Source organism: Mytilus galloprovincialis, chromosome 8 (genome assembly GCF_965363235.1).
Source record: "Mytilus galloprovincialis chromosome 8, xbMytGall1.hap1.1, whole genome shotgun sequence".
Classification (NCBI taxonomy): Eukaryota; Metazoa; Mollusca; class Bivalvia; order Mytilida; family Mytilidae; genus Mytilus; species Mytilus galloprovincialis.
The window spans coordinates 31,041,481-31,059,333 of record NC_134845.1 but is presented as its reverse complement, the minus strand read 5'-3'; the positions used below and the strand labels follow the sequence as shown (position 1 = coordinate 31,059,333).

Sequence of the window (17,853 nt, the reverse complement as noted above, 5' to 3'; positions counted from 1 at the left end):
ATAAGTCCCAGGAGCACAAGAAACTAGTTTTTAAAATAAGTATTGACGATGGAAGTCTAAAAATCAATTTGACTTTTTTTTCTTCATGAAATCGTCTTGATGAGTGACGAAACTATTGTATTTGGAAGGTAAGCTCATTAAAATGCTTTTAATTAATTTGTGCAATTGTCATTTGTTCTTTCGTTGTAACCTACCGAATTATACGTTATACCGGCTTTGTAATGATATAAGCAGCATGACGGGTGCCACTTGTGGAGCAGGATCTGCTTACCCTTCCGGAGCACCTCAGATCACCCCAGTTTACAGTGGGGTTCGTGTTGCCTAGTTTTTAGTAATCTATGATGTGTTTTGTGTACTATTTTTTGTTTGTTTTTGTTTTTTTTTTTTTTTTTTTTTTGTCAGTTTATATTCGATCTATGAGTTTGACTAACCTTTGGTATATTTCGCCGCGTTGTGAATTTATTTTCGATCTATGAGTTTGACTGTCCCTTTGGTATATTTCGCACCTCCCTTTAAGGTAGAGGAGGGTAATTTAGAAAAAAATATTTATTAGACAGTTAAAGGTCTTACCAAAAAATGAGAGTTCAATCACTGCAAAATAAAAGAACGACTTAAACAATAGAATGTCGTCACAACAATGTTTAAGAATGAATATATTTCACACTACAAGGCCTATGATACAGTATTCTTCCGGGCCATCCAGTCTTTGCTCTTACTTCTCAGTTTCACGTGATTAGCAGTAAGTAAACAAATACATGTTCATGCCTTTGTTTAACCCGGCTTTGGTTTGAACCCACGAATTCGATATACAATGTATAAAGTGAGTCGGTGATTCTTACTATACACCTCGATACCTCATATTGAAATGCATCATATACAAAAATTTGTGCACAGCAAATCAAACTAAAACTTTTTCCAAGAACACATACACAACTCTATTATTACCAGATTTTACAACTAGAATTCAGTTTATTAGATGTGTGTTGACTGCAGTTTAATTATAATTTATAGCTTATTTCGCAAGATAGAAATTTGAGCTGTGTTGTTTTAATTCATCTGTTCAGGTGATATTGTTTTTGAGAAGAGAACATTTTATGCACTAAGCATATGAAACATGTGATTTCTAGCGCACTACATGTAAATGCAAATGTTATGTTTGAAAAAAGGCTTGCGTCGTTCACCCAGGATTCGGTATCAGACTTGGGTGATATAATATCTATTAGTTCATAGATGACTATTTTGGTGCGTATATATTGCAATCTATATGTACATATGTTCAACCAATATGTTTATATCATCGTTTATGATAATAAAATACAAAATTGTAAATCATTATGTGGTAGAGGTTCGTGTTTGGTCTACCAAGTGTCAAATATATTTATCAGTAATCGCCAGTGTTCTGTCCACTTACAAGACAAAATTATAAACGCATATTTCTTTTTGAAGTTCCCGATGCATTCGTCATTACATTTCGGGTAAAGCACAGACGTTTCTGACGTATGTATTGCTTCCAAAATAAACTAGCTTAAATGCTTTTATTTGCCGGTATTGAAAGGGATACAGAGATATAATTCCGTTCGGAAAACACTAAAAACCAATCCAGTCATCGGGAAAGAAATCTGTCATGTCTGCACTAAAGTCTTTCCGAAGAGAACTATTTGTCTGTGCAATATCCTTAAAATAAATAGTTGTGCCAGTTGATAACCATGCTGACCACCATCCAAACGAACCTACCGTTATTATTGTATGATCACATTTAGTCAAAGCGCACATGTCAACATTTCGTTCATTGGCTGCTACCTTCAACACGTCCTTGCCATGAACATTGTAGTCTCTCCATTTAATGTCTTCTTTGCTTGTTCCAGTAAAAACAAGAAAAAGGCAATTTTTATATTTCGACCTAAAATAATCAAATGCCTTTTGAAGATATTCTTTAGGTGCTACATTATATCCATATTTAATATTATGGGCTGTCAGATAGTCTCCACGGCGAATGTGAACGCCTATTATTTTCAATTTTTCGGAATTAGTCTTATTACTGGTAAACATTTTAGTATATTTTTCAATCACTTCCTGAGCTTTTTGGTTAACCTCCTCCTTAAATATGAATTGTTTCCTTAATTCTTTTTCAACATGTTTGAAATATTTCCACGACTGTAGATATCCTTTTAATTTCACTGGCTTTGAAGGATCAAAGTTGAAAGTTTCAAGATCATATGCACATGGCCTTTTTTCGTTTACTAAAACAGCTTGTTCACATATATACTTCGCATTGTTTAATATGAGTACATTTAACTTAAATACTGTATTGATAGTGTCTTTTTCATCTATCACTAATGTCATATGTTTTATCTTTGAAATTCCATATAGCGACGAATACATAAACATGTGGTTTCCTAGGCCACCTCTGAAATATGGGCATAAATATCGATTACTCACATTTCCCAACAACTTATTGCTGTTATATGTTAGTCCATAAATGTTAGATCTATAAAAATAGATAATTGTCATAAAAAAGAATACTGCGCATGCTGAACAAATGGTGGTGGAGGAACATAAAGCTGAAATTAAAGATAAAATTATTTATTATTATACATGTAAAGACGAAAGTGGCTTGTTACATTTGAATACTTTTTTTCAATACCATTTAAACCAGCTTTCTTAACATGTTCTTATTTATAAACATAATAAAACAAATCATGTCATTCTAAAAATTGATGTATATAATAATAATGAAGAGATGTGGTACGAGTGCAAAGGAGGCAACTATCCGCCAGAGATCATTGTGGACCAAGATACAAGTAACTATGAGTCGGCGTACGGCCTTCAACAGTTAGCAAAACCCATATTCTATTATATTAGCTATAAAACGCCCAGGCATGATAGAATGCTGTTTCTGTATATTATTTTAAACCAACGTTATTTGTAAGTATATTAAGTTCCAGTTTATCTTACAAATGTACTAGTATTTTACACCTCTCCTTATATCTTCTTGAATGTCACGAGTAACGAACCTCGTCTATGGTTGCTTTATTTACTCCGTATTCTTTTATGAATTTGAGGTTATAATCTCTGAACGATTGAGAGCAAGCATGAAACAATATATCATTATTATTGTGTATGACTTTTGCTTGCACACATGATGTGTTTTAGCTATTTATTCGTTTTTAATGATCTCCGGGTTTCTTATATGCTCTATTTCACTGCCTTTGAGATAGGCTATATGTATTTAAGTTTCAAGTGACAAAACTATCAAACTTGAACAATGGTATTTTAATCTAATTCGACATACATTTGTGCGGTCCATTTATATATCTTTCAGGTTTTTGTGAAAATGAAATTTTAATGCATGCTTACCTCTTTGATAATTTTGACCAAAACAACGCATAATCGAGCAGTCTGAAAAAAAACCACATAAGGTAAAATAAATGATTATTCTTACATAAAAACAATATAATATAATTCTAAGGCAGAAATAAGGAGATGTGTTATTGGTTTACCCTGTTAGAGGCATTTCTGCAAATCTGTGATGAAAAACAACATTGTAAACGTCTGTTAATATGAAGTTTAGGAAGTGCATGTAGGGATTTTTATCTATTACTAATACACCAGTTATCTGCTTTCTAGTGCACTGACAGGTTACTGTGTGCAGGTCGTACCATGTCCTTCTGCTAAAGGTGTATACTTTCATTTTTGTTTACACCAATTTATGCGTATTTAATATACAGATCATTTTTCTTATCGTTTGGTCTGTATGTTTGCTGTAATTGCTTCACGTCTCTATTTCTTGATTCATATATTATTTTCCGACAGTTTATCAAATAAATATATTAATGTACCCTGTGGCGGCTTAAAACTTACATTATTATTGCATTTTACAGTGACATTCTTGACTAATTAGATATTTAATTTAAGCTGATCTGTAAGGTAGACAATCTATTTTTTACTTTTTTAAGGTAAACAATTTATTTTTCACTTTTTTTAAGCTAGACAATCTATTTCACTTTAAATCGTGTACAGTGTTACAACCCGAGATAAAGCTGACGGGGAAAGCTATTGCTACACCTTGATTTTTTAAAACTTGAAAAATCAGCTTCTTATTTTGGATGGAATATGATAAAATATTTGTAAAATAATATTGAAACGTAATTAATGATATTATTGGCATTAAAACGAACAAAATATGTATAAACAAAAATGTTTAATCTAACAAAAATTTTTGAAACAAAATGCAGTGTTTTTTGTACAAAAAAAAAAATGCATTTTCCAACTTTTACTGTAATAGAACTTTACAATGTCAGACTTTTCAAAATTACTCTTTAGATGATTGTTCACATCATTGTTGATCGTTATACGCCTAAGAATTGGTACATTGTGCGCAGCCTCCATTCAAACGGATAACCGCATTTTAACGTCTTCTGATTCCTGCAATAAATCGACTTATTTGTTGCTAAGGTAGCAGCAACCATTCCTGACGAAGGGTATTGTTTATTTCATGACGTGTTTGAACTGGGGTGTCCTTTCGTGCACTTTGCGCCCAATAGTGTTCCATATATGGCCGATATGGTTCAAATTCGGGCTACGATCGGGCCAAGGAAGATAAACCGAACTCCATTGGAACAATGGATCTTCCTCCACGATGCTAATTTCCAAGCTCTGCACTATATTGGAAACGGGCAACTGTGTGTTTATTCGTAGGCAAAGGTCCCCGAAATGGTCTTATCGCACGATATCTAGTATCGATGAACCGATCTCAAACAGTTCTTGGCTCCTGTATGGTCATCACTCTCTTTTTGGATTGTATTGTTTGCAATGGGTTTCCTTCTGAAAAACCTTCATTATGCTTGATTTTCCCTAGCAGATGTTATAGGGGGTCAAAGTCTTCTTGATCTTGGAAGGTCTTTAACATCGTTTGTTGCCTGATTTTTATTCTCAAAACGACTTATAGTGGGATGGTGATGACCAACAATACGTGCAATTATCACAGCGACATACCTGCTTCTCTCACGGTCTAATATCTATAAAAACGAAAAACAAGAAACACGTATGAACTACGTACCGTAACACAAACAGACGAGAACTAGTGTACATCAGATTCCTAACTTAGGACAGGTGTATATAGCCTATATGCCGATATTGTTCCACCGATGACATAGAAGACAGTGTTTCGAAACAGGGGTATCCCGCTGAATTGTTGGGCTATATATGTACGTGTGTGTGCTTGTTTTTAAGTATAAAAAAATTATTATTGATGTTACCATGTACGCGTGTCGGTCTTACATTTCATGATTATATTCAGTGTTATCGAAATGTAGTAAACAGTTCTGCTCAAACCGGTACAAAGGGCCACGTGAAATAGCAGCAAATGCCAATGTATGAGATTTTTATCGGGGTTTTGCAGGCTTCCAATATCTGTTGACATGAAGAACAGAAAAACGGATGTTACTTTGCTATATATACATGTATATCTCTGCATGTGTTAAAATCATATAATTTAAGTTATAGATATTTCAAAATGTTAAATGTTCGAAATGTTTAAATTTTTATTGTTAAATTTTGTGGAAATTATCTCAAAAATCTTTCAGTGAGTTTGGATGAATAATTCCATTTTTTGGAAAGGGCATGCCTTCCGCTCCCTTCTCCCAAAAAAAATCTGCCTCAGCAATTTTAAACCCTTTTACCCTATATATTAATGTAGCTGTACAGTGGAGCCTATGGGACTTCAATTTAATTAGACATCTGAATCACCGAAAATCAACTTATATTTTCATGTATAATTTGATAATTAAATTTTAACACATTTATACCTTTTTCTAAATTTGTTCCCGACAATTTTTTGTTCATTTAAAAATATAGGGACAAAGGAGTTGGTGTACGTGGGTTCGATTCCCACCCTAGGCATTCATTTATATCGGCTGGTGCAAAGCGGGCAGTTTAGCTTAGTGGCCCCACATTGACTCTGTTGTTCATATTTAAATTTAAAAATTTGGAATGTAACGCGTCTTCTGATTGGCCGACGTCGTTTAGTTTATCATCACATAGACATTAATTTTGTCATGTGACCGTGAGGTCATCAACGTTTTTTTCCTGATTTACTCCGGTTTAAAATGGATTTAAGAATTAAATTATAAGAAATTACTGTTATATTTTTTCTGCCTATTCGAAATAACATAAAAAATGTGGTGCAAACTTTAAATAACCCGCGGGTTATTCAGTGTGCAACCCATTTTTTATGTTATTCCTTCATAGACAGAAAAATTATTACAGTCATTCCTTAATTAACTTCCCTTTCTCGTCAATCTAAGTTTACAAATAAGATAAAATGAATCATTTATATTTTTTCCAAAAACCTTGATTGCTTCTAGCACTTTTTAATTTTTGCAAACTGTTTTTCATTACAATCACGGTCAATTTCACCAATTGGTGTATTTTTCGCAAAATGAAAAGAAAATCCTATAAAACATTTCGTAAATAGACAAGAAGTACCGAATAATAAAGTGTTAATTAAAAGTTTTAGCCCGATGTATACAGATACATGTATCAAATCTTCCAAATAAACCGAGCCGGTCTCAATTAACTGCTTTATACACTGAAGCATGTATTTACAGATTGTTTGAGTAAACTTAGATTTGTAAAATCAAAGATGTTATAGTTGATGCATCCTGGATCATATTTTGCACTATACATTGTACATGTGCATGCATGCTTATTGAAAAGGGAGTTATCATTACGGCCAACCAAAATAGATTTTATCCATTAAAGTATTTTGAACTAAACAGCTACACTAACCATGCAGATTTTACTGTAAATAACACAAAATACTTTTTGGAAAGGTGAATATGACTATCATGGCGCGTAGTCTTAGTGATGGAGGGAGCCAGAATGTTGAGTGAGCTTGATTGTGTGAATACAAGTGACACTCCCTATTATGTTTATATCACATACAAGGTTTATATTCCCCTTGTCCCTACATAAAGAAGAAATTTTATATTCACTTGTTATAATAAAAATTCATTCAAGATAAAATTGACTAGCAGTTCTCCAACAACAAATATAAAAGTAAAACTACCAGGAAGTTAATAGGTTTTTTTTTAATTCATAAAAAGATTCTCAATGTCGCTGTACCATGGTTAGGAAAATAAATGTAAATCGTCAAAAATAACAGTTCTATTTATTTTTTTAAAGATTTTAATGTAAAGGTCGATATTTGGAGAGTTTGACTAAATTCGAGTCAATACCTTATACATGTATGTAACATAATTACAAATCCTTCAAGTTGTTTGACGTAAAAATGTGTTACTGTTGATGTTTTAAGAAGTAACATGAAGGATATGAGCTCTAGAATTCTGAGGAGTTTAATGTTCGAATATTTCTTGTCCTAATTTTGTCAGATTTAAGTAGCAAACTAATGACAGCTAGTAGAAATAGCATTTTGACTTTCTGATCGTATACGTACTTCCTACATGTTGTTGTAACATATCAGTACTACTTGGTTTATTTCGTTACTACCATTCAGGCACACTATCTTAATGTTTAACTTCCCTATTTATCAAGTGAAAAGGGAAATATCTAATTAAGACTCGTACAAACATGCAAATCATGTTAAGAACTTCATTGTTCGTGCTATATATATATATATATATATATATATATATATATATATATATATATATATATATATATATATATATATATATATATATATATATATATATATATATATATATATATATATATATATATATAGATTATCGTTGATCATCTCAACGAGATTGATTTTCTCGCTTGAGTTTTCTCGCTTGAGCCGGGATGGCGAAGCGAGAAAGGCAATCGAGTTGAGATGACCAATGATAATCTATTTATCGCTATTTTACCTATGACGACGTTGTCAATGTAATGTTAATTTCGTTAGCAACGCCACGTGCCTGCTTAGTTTCTAGCGATAATTTTTCCATCTCAAGCGAGTAGCATGATATGAAAATTATCACAAAAAAGATCAAACGAAAAATACACAAAATAGCGATATATATATATTTATTCTAAACCCTTAAATATACATGTACGGATCAACATTTTTTCTTAAAACAAAAATTGAAAAAGAGAAATCCTTAAATTATGCAATACAGTTGAAGCACCTTATTTGTGTCAACGTTTCAAATACATTATCTTGTCTTTTTTTTGTCTATAAATAGTAAACGTACACAACAGTTATAACCCACGTTGTTACGAGAAGTTTTATCTTCAACTATCTTGATAAAATATTGTATATTTTGATTGATTATAATGTATCATGGATAGTTCTTACTAAGTAACTAAATTTAGTTGTCTATTTAATTTATTATAGCCTGTGTTTAAAGTCCATATACAAGAGAGAGGATTTATCTCCACGTCTATAGAACACCGCACAGCCTTCAACAAATTGCTGTTAAAACTATAAAAGTGATTCAAACATGGAAAAATTTAAAAGAGACACAACAAATTGATTATTACTTCTCTAATATGTCGTGTTTTCTTTTCGAACAATGCTTCATGTCGCATATAAAAAGTATGTGTACCACTAAGCTTACACTTACCTTAATAAGTTGTGTATACGTAATGTTCACGTTTCTATTAACAAGACCATATATGTACAGTTACTGATAACAGTAAATCGATAGAATAAAGGAAGTGTAAACATTTACATGCATAATCCACTTATCATAAAAACCACAAACTGAATAGGGAAATTAATTTCGTATTTCACATATGTTGTAGTAAAGGAGCTACGGTAACCATTTATTTTTTGGGAGTAGGGGAGGGGAGGGGAGGACTAGGATGAAAAATGTTGTCTGCATTTTATTTAAATTTGTAATCTCTGTCCTGGTTTGTATTGTTCTTTTCGGCCTTGCCTTTTTAAATTTTAGTTTATCCTGAATTTGTTTTTGCATAAACCGACATCCTGCCTTTTTTTTGACAAGTTGCTCATCCTGCCTTTTTTTATATTGAGTTGAAGTTTTCACAAATATAAAGAAGGAACTATATTTAAGGGGTTCATTTAATGTAGAATAAAGAATGGAAACATGGAATGTGTCAAAGAGACAACTTTTACACAATAACTCAGAACTACTAGTATATACAAATGAACCAGAATTCAAAAACACACAAAGCCAGAGATATCTGAATTTGGACTAGTGCAAATATGCAGCCAGGTAAAACATGTTTGTGAGATCTCAACCCTTCTCCCTAGGCGTCTACAATTCAACCGATTACAATGATAATTTACCAGAATTTTTGACCGTTTCTAATCCTATGTTACTAAATCAACAAAGCTATTCTTATTCTTTCGTGACAATTTTCATAAAAATGCGGTACCAGATTGTCGTTTCATTAAACAATCGTTTGCGTACGATTGATCGTTAACCAAACATAAAGCTAAAATTCTGTTTAAATTCATAAAAAAAAATCGTATTTTGCGCTGGTCGTACATTGTGTGTGAATCGTGAACGCTATTTACGTGTGGTTTCACCTGTCACAAAGCGATCGTTACATGTATATAAAATGGCTGTTGCCTTGCATACTTAGAGGCACAACCGACGCCGAACCTTTAGACGACAAAGGGTTTTAAGGGAAAGGATTGAAATCATTGACAATTTAAATGACATATATATCATACCTCGCAACCGTCTTGCAAGGCACGGAATATTTGAGTTTGCCGATAAACTTCTCCCACGCCTCAAAAGGGCAACTTTAAGAAATTTCGCAAAACCTCTTTTCTGCAAAGTTTTGACAACATTATCTATAATGCAAAGGCGGTTTCGTGTTCGAGATATGAGATATTCATGGGATAAGCAAGTAAGACCAGTAGAGGATGCACAAAAATTTGTTTACAGTGGTTGTTTTGTGCAACGCATTTATGGGCGTTTTTCAATAAAAACGTACTTTCTTGTTCCAGCCACTTAAAAAAAATGTGTTTAATCTTTGCAAGTAATTTTTTGTGCAGTCAGTACATTGCATTAGATTTAACATTTTTAAGCAAAGAAACAATTTATTTTTTAGAGGGATTGATAAGATATTGATTCCTGAATGGTCCAAAACAACCAAAATGACATGTCCCTAGACCGCCTGTTCAACATTCATACTCTAAAATATCGTATAAAAATATAGAAATAAATGTTATTTTTACTTAATATAAGTTCTTTAATAATTCAAAAGTATGTTTAGAGCCAACCTCTTTTAATAAATAGCTTTTAAGTAACATAGGATTTTTAATTTCAGGTGTGTCCCTGACAAAATGTCCACTACGAAACAAAGTCATTAAAATTTGCTAATAAACAGTTTTATATAATAAATGTAATTTTTGTTTGCAAGAGATATAAACATTAGGGTCTTACAAAAAAGTGATGCTTTTATAACGCCAATTAAATTGTTGGTAAGAAAAATTGAGCACATCAAATAGACCAGAGTGATTCCGTATATTTGTTAATGTCCACTACGAAACGGGTCAAATCTCCTTCAGTATCTGGTTTTAAAATTATGAAAAAAAATATCAGTGTACAGCTTAATACATGCTTTGATGAATACAATCAGTCTTGTTACTATTGCAATATAGGAATTGTGGGGGAAAAATAAAACATGTGAATATGTCCCCTACGAAACGGTCACCTACATGTATGGGAGAAAAACGTTTCGTAGTGGACACTACCACTACCATGCAGTCTTTTTTTTTACTCTTTTTTCAATTATATTCGTGCAAAACAAATAACAAGGGTTAGTTTCATGTATTTTTTATTTTGTTTTTATTAACATAGAATAGGGTTGCTGTCAACTACGAAACTTTTTGTCCACTACGAAACGGATTCGAGCGTCACTGATGAGTCTTTTGTAGACGAAACGCGCGTCTGGCATATATACTAAATGTAGTCCTGGTATTTATGATGAGTTTATTGTCAACTACGAAACGCATCAAAATGTCCACTACGTAACATGAGTTGTACTTTCATATCGGAAGTACTGTCTAATCTTTATCGATAAAAAATGGTTCTCCAATTCAGAAAAAAAATGAAATTTTTCTAGTATATAAAGTAAACAAACTGGAATGTCTAAAGGAAACATTTAAAATTGCAAAAATATGTGTGTTTATTAGCAGTTTCGTACGAAACAGTACACAAATTATGAAAATAATATCATTTTAAAGAGAATTTAAGATTGCACTTTTTGTTTACAAACAGGTCTATAATAGAGGTATTCAAAATAACTCTTGAAATTAAATTTTAGACAGTCAAGTTGATTTTCCATTTTTTTTAGGTCTGAAAGTTACGCTTTTATTGAAAAACGCCCTTATAGCTAATCTCACAAAATTTTCGGTTAAAGTCAAAGAAAATTTGCGTGCTATGTACTTACAAGTTATTTCAACATAAGTGTGTCATAAAAATCAGGAATATCTGGCGGAAAACATCCATTCATGGACACATTCAATTCTATACTAAATGTTTATGGTTGACGCTAATTAAAGGTGTCTTCTGTCACGTCCGCGTTTTGGCAGGGAGTGCTTGTTTATCCAATCATAATTACTCCGGTTGAAATATTCTTTTTTTTATCCACAAGGTATTTTGAAACTCGAAATCTGTAGCTGTTAGTAAAAATAGAAGCGGCATCCTATCAAAAAGATACGAAAAATGTATAAGTATATATTTAAGAACCAAAAATTTGCGAAAGCAAATTTACATATCTAACATTGTTGGGTTGATGTTTAGACGAGTTGTATATATATGTCAGATATTTTGTTATAGTAAAATTGTGAATTGCCAAAGACAAAATTTTAATATAACACTAGTTAGACGGCAGAAATTTCTTGTTCCTTACCTTCACAAAACAGACGAAAAATATACATAAAATTGTCATTTGAACAATCAATTTTGGGTATGCAACAACAGAAGACGGTACTAATTTCTCTTAAAATCAATTACATGTATTATAGTTAAATATAATAGAAAATAGCAAATGTTGTTATTGATATGAAAAAAATGTGGTACGATAACCAAAGGAACAATTACTGAACATAATTCCTTAGTACTAGTGCCTTAAACAATAAATAAAAGAACGATATTATACTTTAATGCAAGCCATAGTTTAATCTATTTAGTTTGAACAAATATAGGAAGTACACCACTAATTCATGGTCCCATTGCTTTCTATGTTAAATTCCTCCATTTCAAGTAGGCACACCTCTTTTATTTTAAGTTCAAATAAAGTGGCAATCATTACATGTCAAAGCAACACTTTATGGTGTCTTGTACTGAAAAAATCAACATACCTTTAATGGCATATAAGAAAGAACTGGTTCCCGGAACTTCGGATGTACCAAAACAGGTACTTCAGACCTGACAAACAGACAACATTTACCCTCTTTTTAAAATTTGGTGCAGTTTTTTTAATAATTTAAATTAAAAGTCCAAAAGTGTTCTACAGTGATCACCAGTCCATTTGATGCCAAAAATACCTAAATATCTTACATATTTTAAAAGTTACACTCATGCGTAGGAACTATTTTGTGTTAAATATGTACTACTTTCTGGTTGTGCTTTCTGGCCGGGCCCAAATTAGTGGTGTTACACCTATACCTTATCTGCAAAAGTAACAAAAGGGGCACAACTATATAAATATGAACACAAAAAAAATATTTTATAATGACGATAATCGAAAAGGAATGATTGTCTTTAAATACAAAATACATGCATTATGTGAGTTTTGCATGGAAATGCATAGTACCCTACCGGTTAAAAATTCATTGCAATGGAAAGAAATTATAACTTGATCTACATGTTTAACTTGTCATGGTGTTAACTAAATAAGATAACAAACAAACCTACCAATAAATTCTTCAAACAATTTACTAAAGAAATGAAAAAAATCCAAAATGTCATTTATCTTAATACAATATGTGTTTTACAATTATTTCCCTGTGAACAGAAATCTAGTAATTAATAAGTATTTCATCAAAAATTTAATTCTAGGGAAAGGGCTTTAACTGAACAAGGAGAAAAGCTATCGAAAAAGAAATTCGGCTATTTTTATTAGGTTGATCCCTATATAAGAAAAGATATGGACAGTTAGAATTCCAAAAAATTGTTGAGCGAAATGTACTCACAAATCATTAGTTTTAATTTGCAATCTGAAGTTTAGATGTGATTTATTTGTGCAATACGATTTTTGTACAGAAACTCAGTTGAAAGTAAACAAATGTACGTGTTTATGCAAATCTGAAGATGTGATTTGAATGCCAAGGAGACAATTTTCCACAAGAGACAAAAAGACGCATAAGTTCACAAACGATTATCATATGGTTATCAACGGAAAAAAATACGTTCTGCATATGTACAAATGTAGTATCATGTTAAGACGTTACGCACGGTATTCGGTCTATGTTTCATTTGATAATTTCTTGATGCAACAGTAGGACAAAAACAAATCATTTCTGCGTATTATCAAATAGTAACTTGTCTTGGTTCATCATTTGAATCGAAATTAAATAAAACCTGATTTTAATAAATTTAATGTTATGTATTATTACATAATTACAGTGGAGATCAGTTCTAACCTCTCATAAATTCTGTCAGAATCTGTCAGGAGAACTGTTCTAGAACAGTATGTAGAACTGTCAGCCTGACACCTTTTAGTCAGTTCTAGGTTAGAACTGTTCTAGCTAGAACTGATTTGGTCAGTTCTACCTAGAACTGATTTGGACAGTTCTAGCTAGAACTGATCCTGACAGTTCTACCCTAGAACAGTTTTAGACAGTTCTAGCTAGAACTGACCAAATATTTGGTCAGTTCTATTTCTAGAACAGTTCTACGGTTAGAATTGATTTCAAATTCTACGGCTAGAATTGATTTATAAATTCTACAGCCAGAATTAATTTATAAATTCTACGGCTAAAATTGATTTATAAATTCTACGGCTAGAATTGATTTATAAGTTTTAAGAAATATTTGTCTTAATATAAAGGCTTCGGCAAAATAGCGATTAATATTATATAGAGTTTTGCTATTTTGCCGGTTTTATTTCAGATTTATAATCGGCAAGAGAACATGTTTAACCCCGCCATATTCTGCATGTATGTCAGTGCCTGTTCCAAGTCAGGAGCCCGTAATTCAGTGATTTTCTTTTGTTGATGTGTAGTATAAAATATTTGTTTTTCTTTCATTTTTTGTACATAAATTAGGCCGTTAATTAGTATTATGGGGGGGGGGGGGGAGGGTTATTATTTGAATTGTTTTACATTTTTTATTCTGGGAGTCAGGATGACTCGTTATCACACAACAAAATTATCCTCATTAACCAAATGTAATATCTGTTTACGAGTAGTTTTCATACCTCGGACGGACCTGTTTAACAAAAATCTTTTGACCACATCAATCTAAACTGACCATTTCTGACTTTTTTTGCTCTTCAGTCTTTCTGCAAATCTATATAGCTGCTGCACAGTACTTAAGTTTTAATTTTAGGTCAAGAGGGACTGTACTATACAAGTTACAGCAATATTGGAAAAACAATTTTGTTCGCATCAATTTATAGTGCCAGCATGCAGGGGCAGATCCAGCCATTTAAAAAAAGGGGGGGGGTTCCAACTATATGTTCAAATTCAAAAGCATTGATCGTAAAAAAAAAGGGGGTTCCAACTCCTGAACCCCCCCCCCTTTTGATCAGCCAATGAGCATGTCCTCTTTTTATTCCAAATATTGAATCATAAACAAATATCAGTAGTTTTCATACTTCAGACTGAGTCGTATAATAAAATCTTTTGACCGCATCAACCGAATCTTACCATATTTGCTTTTTTTTATGTTAATCTAAATAGCTGCACAGTAATTCAGTTATAATTTTAGGTCAAGAGGGACTGTAGTATATAAATAACTACAATATTGGATTTGAGAGTGCCAGCATTTTCTATTTTATTCAAAATATCGCATCAGAAACAAATATCAGTCATGTCAGTAGTTTTCATACCTCAGACTGACAGTAACATGTAATCATGTAACAAAATTATTTGTCTGCATCAATCAAAACTGACCATATTTGACCGCATAAACCAAAACTGACCATATTTGACCGCATCAACCAAAACTGACCATATTTGCTATTTTTTAGGTAACTCTTATAGTCGCATAGTAAATCTGTAATATTTTTATGTAAGGATGGATTGTAAAATCATGAAAATACAAATGATAGAAATATGGGAACACAATGCTACCTAATTTCATTTGCATCAATTTAGAATGCCAGAATGTCCTCTTTTTATTCAAAATATTGCATCATAAACAAATATCAGTAGTTTTCATACCTCAGACTGACTGGTATAACAAAATAATTTGTCCGCATCAACCAAAACTGACCATATTTGCACTTTATTATGAACATGATGTGAATCTTAATAGCCGCAAAGTAAATCATGTATATTTTTATATCAGGATGGATTGTTTAATAAAAATGAAAGCAACTATTGGAAAATAAAATTATGCTCACATCAGTTTATAGTGCCAGCATGTCCTCTTTTTCATCAAAATTTTGAATCGTAAACTAATTTCAGTAGTTTTAATATCTCAGACTGACTCATGAATATAACAAAATTATTTGTCGCATCAACCAAAACTGACCATATTTGACAGCATCAACCAAAACTGACCATATTTGACCGCATCAACCAAAACTGACCATATTTGCTCTTTTTTATGTAACTCTTATAGTCGCATAGTAAATCTGTAATATTTTTATAAGGATGGATTGTAAAATCATGAAAATACAAATGATAGAAATATGGGAACACAATGCTACCTAATTTCATTTGCATCAATTAAGAATGCCAGAATGTCCTCTTTTTATTCAAAATATTGCATCATAAACAAATATCAGTAGTTTTCATACCTCAGACTGACTGGTATAACAAAATAATTTGTCCGCATCAACCAAAACTGACCATATTTGTACTTTATTATGAACATGATGTGAATCTTAATAGCCGCAAAGTAAATCATGTATATTTTTATATCAGGATGGATTGTTTAATAAAAATGAAAGCAATATTGGAAAATAAAATTATGCTCACATCAGTTTATAGTGCCAGCATGTCCTCTTTTTCATCAAAATTTTGAATCGTAAACTAATTTCAGTAGTTTTAATATCTCAGACTGACTCATGAATATAACAAAATTATTTGTCGCATCAACCAAAACTGACCATATTTGACAGCATCAACCATAACTGACCATATGTGACAGCATCAACCAAAACTGACCATAATTACACTTTGTTATAAAAATCTTAATATATATATAGCCGCATACTAAATCACTTATAGTAATACATATACCGGTAATGATGGATTATATAATTCAAATGACAGCAATATCAATGAATATTGGAACACATTGGCTTCAAAAAAATTTCCACATCAATTTAGAATATCAGCAAGTCCTCTTTTTATTCAAAATATTGAATTGTAAACAAATTTCAGTGGTTTCGATATATCAGACTGAGTGAGAGTTGTTTTAACAAAATTATTTGACCGCATCAACCAAAACTGAACTTATTTACACTTTATCATGTAAATATACATGTATATGGCCTCATTGTAAACATGGTAAACCAATGTTATTTCTATGTGAGGACGGATCGTATGATAAAAGTGACACCAACTTTGAAACACAATACACCTTATTGCTAATCCTGGCTGACCCTGCCTCTTGAACTTTTGAAGCATACAACAATGACTTTTCTATTGTGGCGTCAGATATTTTGTTTTATTACGTCAAAATTTTACGGGAACCTGTGTGATATCCAGTAATGGCAGACAAATTGCGACAAGGTGTATTTATACCATATCTAAGAATTTAGCCCGCCGTTATTTCCTCTCTGTATCCATAATAATGAACCGTCATTAAACATGCTAAAGTGACTTTTTAACATGTTTAAGTCAGTAGTTTGTGATGTTTTTTTTTTTAAACAAAACTATTTAATGGCATCATCCAACACTCACATGACTGATTTATATACTTTATTTTAAAAATAAAATAAAAAGTGTATGTATGGGAAGTTCTCTTCTTGATATAGTATACTGTTAATATAATTTGAAGAAGGCAAAGAAAAATGCATGATTTTGTTTGTAGCCGAACGTCCAGGGGCAAATGTTTCATTCATGTTCAGATCCAGTATATTTTTCTGAGTTCCAGACTCCCAGATATCATTTATTTATATAATTGTTATGGATAAGTTTGGCTAAGACGAGATTTTATATATAGTTTTTTTTTACGTTACACAACACTTTTTTCATTAATATCCCATAATTCATCCACTGTACAATTTTCGTTTGAACATTTGTCAAAACAGAATTATAAATGAATGTAAATCCAAGGCAAACAAGGTAAATTACGATTAAAATTCCATGAATTAAATGTAGTTTTATTTAGGAGACTGTTAAAAACGGGGAACGAAGAAACGTAAACAATGATGTTTCCGTATGCAATCTTATAAAAATATCTCCGATGAGTTGGATAACCTTCTATTCACTTCGATATTTGTACATGTAACGTAATAAAAGTCGTTTGATCAGTAAAAAATATAGAAAATCTGCTATTTAATATATAGCAAAGTAATTGGAAGTGATTTATTTCTTCTAAATTCTAAAGTGCCCTTACTGCCGTGACGTCATTTAGAACTGTTCTACAGTCCTGACTGATTAAGTCAGTTCTGCTAACAGTTCTACGGTTAGAAGTGATTTGGACAGTTCTACCTAGAACTGATCCTGACAGTTCTACCCTAGAACTGATCCTGACAGTTCTACCTAGAATTGATTTAGTCAGTTCTACCTAGAACTGATTC

The 17,853-nt window shown here is 31.9% G+C and overlaps 1 long non-coding RNA gene across 1 annotated transcript; it reads right to left on the bottom strand.

Annotated features, from left to right (window-relative positions):
• Nucleotides 1-898: 898 nt before the first annotated feature.
• LOC143085554 (uncharacterized) lies at nucleotides 899-8,700 on the bottom strand. Its single transcript, XR_012981362.1, has 3 exons — nucleotides 8,574-8,700; nucleotides 3,358-3,399; nucleotides 899-2,561 (listed from the first exon to the last, which is right to left on the bottom strand). It is a non-coding gene; the product is annotated as an uncharacterized LOC143085554 (long non-coding RNA).
• Between the last annotated feature and the right edge of the window lie 9,153 nt (nucleotides 8,701-17,853).